A 7,135-nucleotide genomic window follows, 5' to 3' on the forward strand; every position below is an offset into this window, starting at 1 on the left:
TTCTTTATTAATATTTTATCTTTACTGCTAAGCGGTAGGTGCGTTTCGCTAGCTCCTCCACAGCGGCATTTGAATATTTTCGTTATGCCATATTTTTGGAATTTTTTCTGGGCACCAAAACAGATTTTTTGGCTCTTTTAGTATTCTCAAAAAACCGACTTATAGGTGTAGGTGCTGGCCGACCACATAAGATTTTAATAATAGAAAAAAATCAAAATCGTCGGAATTTTGGGCTTCTTTGGGCTCTTCAAAAATGCACAAATTTTTTTAACCTTTTCAGGGGCAGTAATACATAAACGTACTACCTGTTTTCTGGTAGTTTTTTCTAATGCTAAGTATAGTTTACAGTTTCCAGCATGTTTACCTTTATTGTTACTCTCAGCAATTCATACTTCTTAATGATGTAAAAAAGCATCTAAAATTGTTTACGAATACATAGTTATAAACAATTCAAATTTAAAAGACGCATTTTTGAAATAAATTCGGCTATACTCGAGCCGAAAGTTGTAAAGATGTGAAATTTTTTTTTCAAACATTTGATATGTTATGTCATAACATGGATTTTCAACATTTTCGGCAGGCTAGTTTTTCAAACGAATTCTGAAATATGTGAAAAATGGCAACAAAAAAAAATCAATTGTCAATCGATCAAAATTGCAAATTAGGAGTTAAATAGTCGCCATCTTCGATCCTTCATTTGGAATTTTGCAATTCTAACGCCAGAAACGTAATTAGCGACCCCCAAAACCTGTTAGTAACCATTGATGACAAGAATTATTTTGGCAGAAAAATTTGCCCTGAAGTAAAGTAAGCATATCAGAAAGTTTGGCTTTTTTTGGTCCCGTCTTGCACACCAATACCTATTTTAGGACTCTTTTATTTTTGTCAAAAAAAAAACGGAGTTTTGTGATGAAGGTGCTGCCCGCTAGAACTAAACTACAGAAAATTCGAAAAATTAAAAAAAAAAACACAGCGCCAGAAGTTTGGGCTCTCTCGGACTTTCAAAAGCTGCTAAAATTAATCATAAAAAAAACCTTTGTCTCCTAAAAACTACCAATAAAATAATTTACGTACCCAGCCTGAATGCCAGCATTTCCGAACACTGTGTAAATTTTAGCGCCTAAAAACACTTAGAAATTATTTCCAAAAATCAAACCTAACCCTTTAAAAAAACCTAAAGAAAAATATATGGAGTAAGTACAAGAAAAAATATGTCGTAGGTTTAACTTTTTGAGTTGACTAAAAATAACAAATACTCTTGTTTGAAAACAACATGTAATACTAACAGCTACCTATAACTTATTTCGGTAAATAAACAGAAAAATAGTAAAAAACATAACGCCTACTGCGCGCCAGTGTCGTGAATCAATCTAGAAAAGAGTCTCATGTAGTTTAAGAGCTTTAATTCGGATTGGCTGAAGCATCTCAAGAAACTCCGCCTTCTTAAAAACTTGAACAATAGGTGGTGCGAAGAAAACCAAAATTGGTCGTTCTATAGGGTCTTCCTTCATAGGATTTTCAAAAATCTTTACTAGGTCAGTAGATCCATTCTGTTTAAGGTCGTTGACCGTCTACAAAATTTTCTGATCGAGAATAATATTAAAAATAAAAGCTAGAGATAGCCATAGGATTTGAGTCGACAATTTGAACGTGAAATGCCAAGCATATAAGGTTTTTAAATAGTTATAACGAGTGTCTTTAATTAAATAATAAAGTCAAAAAGTAAAAATTGGATGAACGCGTAGATTAACGGTTGTTATATTTCTAAATGTCATGGTGCGGTGTACGAACCATAGATGCCCGTTCGATCTACTTATTACCCACGACGCTTAGAATAACGTTAGTTAGGGATAATAAATAAATGTATGAAGTTTAGAGTAAGAGTTTTTGAATAAATAATTGATTTATTATATGAAACGTTATGCCTTACTCTTACTCCGTGAACTCTTTCTTTTAAAATTCAATATATATATATTGTAGTTAGAGGTAGCTGTTAGTGTTATGGGTTCTTTTCGAACAATGGAATGTATTAGTTTTAGTGAACTCAAAAGAAGATCAGACCTAAGATGTATTTTTTCTCGTACTTATTCTATATATTTTTCTTTGGGGTTTTTTAAAGGGTTAATTTTTTGGACATAATTTGTGACTGTCTTTAAAAGCCCAAAAAAGACCCGAATTCTAGCGCTGTTGATCTTTTCATTTTTTAAAGTTTCTGTGGTGGAGTTGCTAGCGGGCAGCACCTCCACCCTAAAACTCCGTTTAAAAAAATAAAAGATTCAAAAAAATCAGTATTGGTGTCCGAAAAGAGCCCAAAAACCCCAAAATTCTGATATGCTTACTTTTAGTTTAAGTGCTTATTTTATATTTTAAGGGTAGTTTTTCGGAGATAGGGGTCGTTTTGTTGAAATTAATTTTTGCATTTTTTGAGAGCCCAAGAAAAGCCCGAAATTTTGGTGATGTTCATTTTTTCAATTTTTCGAATTTTTTGTAGTGGAGATGCTGGCGGCCAGGACCTCCACCAAAAATTCCGGTTTTTTGAGAAAAATAAAAGAGCCCAAAAAGCGGAATTGGTGCTAAAAAGTCCAAAAAATCCGAAATTCTGATATGCTTTCACTAAGTTTGAGTGCATATTTACTTTTTAAAGTAGTTTTTAAAAGATAGGGGTTATTTTTTCAAAATTAATTTTTGCAGGTTTTGAGAGCCCAAAAAAACGCAAAATTCGGGCGCGGTTGATTTTTAAAATTTTTTAAATTTTCTGTACTGAAGATTCTGGTGGCCAGCATCTCCACCCAAAAGTCGGTTTTTAGGGAAAACTAAAAGAGGTGCTAGCGGTACGCACCTCTAAGCGGTAGGAAGCAGACTACCTTCCTACACAAGTAATGTGTTAAGCAACCTCGTCACGCTAAGACGCATGCCTAGACGAATAAGTGGGCAGAATAGCCCATTCTGTTACAAGTCTCTTTTAGATCGGATTTAGTAGTTTATAAGTAAACTAAATCTTGCCCCGTGTCAAAAGAATGAAAAAAAGTTAATGGGAACATGTTCAATGATTGTTTTGTACTAAATTCAAAGAGTAAATTAAAAATTACAAAGAATTTTCAATTATTTAATAAAACTTCTTAAAAGTGGGTAAAAAATTTTAAAGCAAATTTGTGCAATTTTGCAATATTACATAATTTAATAAAAAATGAAGCAATATAATTGTTTTTAAGCTTTCTTGTGGAACTTTTTTGCAACATTGGTATTATAAATTTTATGTTTTTTAAAAAAACGTGCCTTCAAAGAGTAAGGTACAGTCAGAAATTTTGAAAAAAGTAAAAAAATTTAACTTATAATGATTTTATAATAATTTTGTAAGGTTTTAAGAAAATGAAAACAAATTTGTAGGTACCTGGGAATAATGAACATAATTTTTCGTTTGAAAAAATTGATTTTAAGATACTATTTTTTAAAATTTCAAAACATTTTAGAGATTTCAGAGATTTTCAAAGAAGAATCTAAAATATTTTAAAGGTCATTTTTTGTAATTTTGCAGAATTACAAGAAAACAGGAAAAATTAAGAAAATCTGTACGAATATAAAGTTTAAAAGGTCTAACCAGATTAAAAGAAACGATTTTTCACAATTTTCATGTGGAAATTAAAAAATTTTAAATTTTGAAATATTAACTTTAAGAGAAAATTAAAAGAGGTTTTGAAACATATCCAACGATTTTCTAGGATTTATGACCAGAACATAAAAGGTTTTAAAGCAAACTTTTTCCGATCGATAAGGTTTCTAAATTTTTAACAGTTTAAAGAATCGTGTAAATTGAAGAAATATCAAGTAGAATTAAAGAGACAAACTTTAGTGGCTTTTAAAAAATCTCGAAGTATCTTACAAGAATAAAAAACATTTTTTTAAATGATTGAGAAAAGTTAAAAGATTAAATGCAATTTTTGTATAGTACAAATGATTTTTAAAGATTTTGCGAAACATTCGAGCCATTTAATAATATTTTGAAGAAATCAAGACGTTTTAAATAAATAAGAAATATTCAAAATTTGGAAAAACTTATTAAATATCTCTTTGTTTCTTTCAAGCTTCTTAAAAATTCCTAAACATCTTTTAAAAAGACTCGAATTTTTTATGTTTAGTTAAATTGTATAAAATAAAAAATGTATTTAAAATCTCCCCGAATCTTTTCTCATACATCAGATATCTTCAACGAATTAATTTTTTATTTTCACAAGAATCTTCTAATAATTATGCTAATATAAATTTGAAAACAAACTGAGGATACTTATTTTTTGTTTCTTAATTATCAGAATTTAATTTCCACACGAAATAAAGTGTTCAAAAACTTTTAACAAATAAATAGTTATTCGTAATATTTATCTTATGTCATTATTAATATTATTTTGTTTTCATTGTAGTATTGAAAATGTTGTAAATTGGTGAATTTAAAGTAGTGATTACAGGAGGTAACTTCAATATATGTATTTTTTTTTTTAGAAAAGTTGTAGGCTTTAGAAGCAACGATCATGATTCCTTAAAGTAACCAAGCCCGACACAACGGGAACATGTACGTTGTCCACTCCTGCTCCTTCTATCCCAAAAGGTAAGCAAGAACGGGAAATTTACGCGAGGTACTTCGCACAACACTTTTCCTCAGAGCGCGATCTTTAGCCACGGATGACTTTAAGGGCATGTGACACAGTTAAATACCTATATTACCGACCTCACTTTATCTGTTCACTGAATGTTTTTTTGAACGTAAGAACTTTTTTTGTAAATAAAATATCGAGCTGAAACTATGGAAAATGTATTAGAGTACAATAAAGTACGTTTAGGCACTGCATTTTGGTAGGAACTTCACTGAAAATTATTTCATCTTTTTTCTGAACCTCGACATTCTGTGAACGTTCGAACTTTTTTTATAAATAAAATATCGGTCTCAAACTTTGAAAAATGCAAGAGCCGAAAGAAAACTACGTTTAAGGACAAAGCTTAATAATAAAAGATGTAAAAAAATTTCAACTATCAATTCCATCGGCATCAGCCGGTAACATTGTACAAGAAAATACGAACCCTCTGGAGCTTTATCTAGTATCCGCCAGGGTTCGTATTTTCGTGTACGACGTTGCCGGCTGATGCCGATGGAATTGATAGTTGAAATTTTTTTTACATCTTTTCTTAGTGAACTTTGTACTTAAACGTAGTTTTCTTTCGGCTCTTACGAAAAGAAATTACTGATTACAACTCGTCCATTTCACGTTATAATAATTGATTTTACTTACAAAACTTTTGAAAATAGATTCTTAAGGGTTTAAATTTCATAATCCGATAAACAAATTTTCTTTTTACCAAAAACCTTTATTAAAAAATAATTAAATAGTGCAAAATTAACGAAAACACCAGTGAATGAACACTGTGAGCCAATGAATGAACAGTAGAGCACAGAACTAGGTTAACTTTTCCTAATTTTTTATTGCAATATTTATTTTTAAAACATTTCTATCAGTTATTTTAACCTTACAAAAAATAAAACTTTTCATTTAAAAATAGGTAACTCTTATCTAGTGACTACAATAGAAAACTGCGATTTTTAGTACACATAACATTTGTTATACAGCACTTTACTATGTTGCTTTAGGTTAAATTAGCAAATACAATTATAAACAATAGTGTTGTAAAAATGGAAATTCTGTAAACATTTATAAATATATATTGTTTAGTACGCAGTAGTACCTAGCACGAATTAATGTTTTTTATAGTTAAAAAACGTTTTCTAAATGTAAAAAAAGCATTAAATTTCTAACCTCAAAGTTGCCTTACCTTTAATTTAGTTCGTGCGTACTTTTTTGATGTTCTAACCAAAAAAATATACATTTAAACTATAACTATTTATATTTTATATTTATAGCTTCGATATTTATAGTCACATTAATTGAAACAAACTTATTTATATGTAAAGAAACAACAGCCAGATCTCCGTAACCTGCTGTTCATTCACTGGACCTGCGGGGTAACAGTTTTGCTCCAATAAATGAACGCAGCGTTCGTTCACTGGAACACGGGAAATTTAAAGGTGCAGTAGGTGAACACTCATTTATTAATAAAAAAATGTACTTTTTGTGAAAAAAACCCATGGGGAAATTTAATAATAATATCTGACAACTATAACAGCACAACTTTGATGCAGGAAAGGTAAAGAATTTTTTTTGTAAAAGCAGTGTAAACAAGGAGTTGCTTAGACACGTACGTTATAGTGGTCGATGACTTTCTCACCATCACTCACCATAATCGATGATGCTTCACACTCAAACAATTTTTAAAATTATTTACAAGAATTTACTGCAATGAATTGTATTTTAAACTCTTCAAAATTGCTTCAAGATTTCAAATATATAAAAATTCATAAAGACATTAACTTTCAAAGGTTATATTTATATATTTTTCGCATTAGTGTTCATTCACTGGTGACTGTTCAGCCACTGGATCACTCACCCTATGCATTCAAACTAAGTGTAAGAATGTCAGAATTTCGGGTTTTTTGGACTTTTTAGCACCAATTCCGCTTTTTGGGCTCTTTTATTATTCTCAAAAAACCGGAATTTTTGGTGGAGGTGCTGGCCGCCAGCACCTTCACTATAAAAAATTCGAAAAATTGAAAAAATGAACATCACCAGAATTTCGGGCTTTTCTTGGGCTCACAAAAAATGCAAAAATTAATTTCCACAAAACGACCCCTATCTCCGAAAAACTACCCTTAAAATATAAAATAAGCAATTAAACTAAAAGTAAGCATATCAGAATTTTGGGGGTTTTGGGCTCTTCTTGGACACCAATACTGATTTTTTTGAATATTTTATTTTTTTAAACGGAGTTTTAGGGTGGAGGTGCTGCCCGCTAGCAACTCCACCACAGAAACTTTACAAAATGAAAAAATCAACAGCGCCAGAATTCGGGTCTTTTTTGGGCTTTTAAAGACAGTCACAAATTATGTCTAAAAATTAACCCTTTAAAAAATTCCAAAGAAAAATATATAGAATAAGTACGAGAAAAAATACATCTTAGGTCTGATCTTCTTTTGAGTTCACTAAAACTAACACATTCCATTGTTCGAAAAGAACCCATAACACTAACAGCTACC

Source organism: Belonocnema kinseyi, chromosome 5, assembly GCF_010883055.1.
Source record: "Belonocnema kinseyi isolate 2016_QV_RU_SX_M_011 chromosome 5, B_treatae_v1, whole genome shotgun sequence".
Lineage (NCBI taxonomy): Eukaryota > Metazoa > Arthropoda > Insecta > Hymenoptera > Cynipidae > Belonocnema > Belonocnema kinseyi.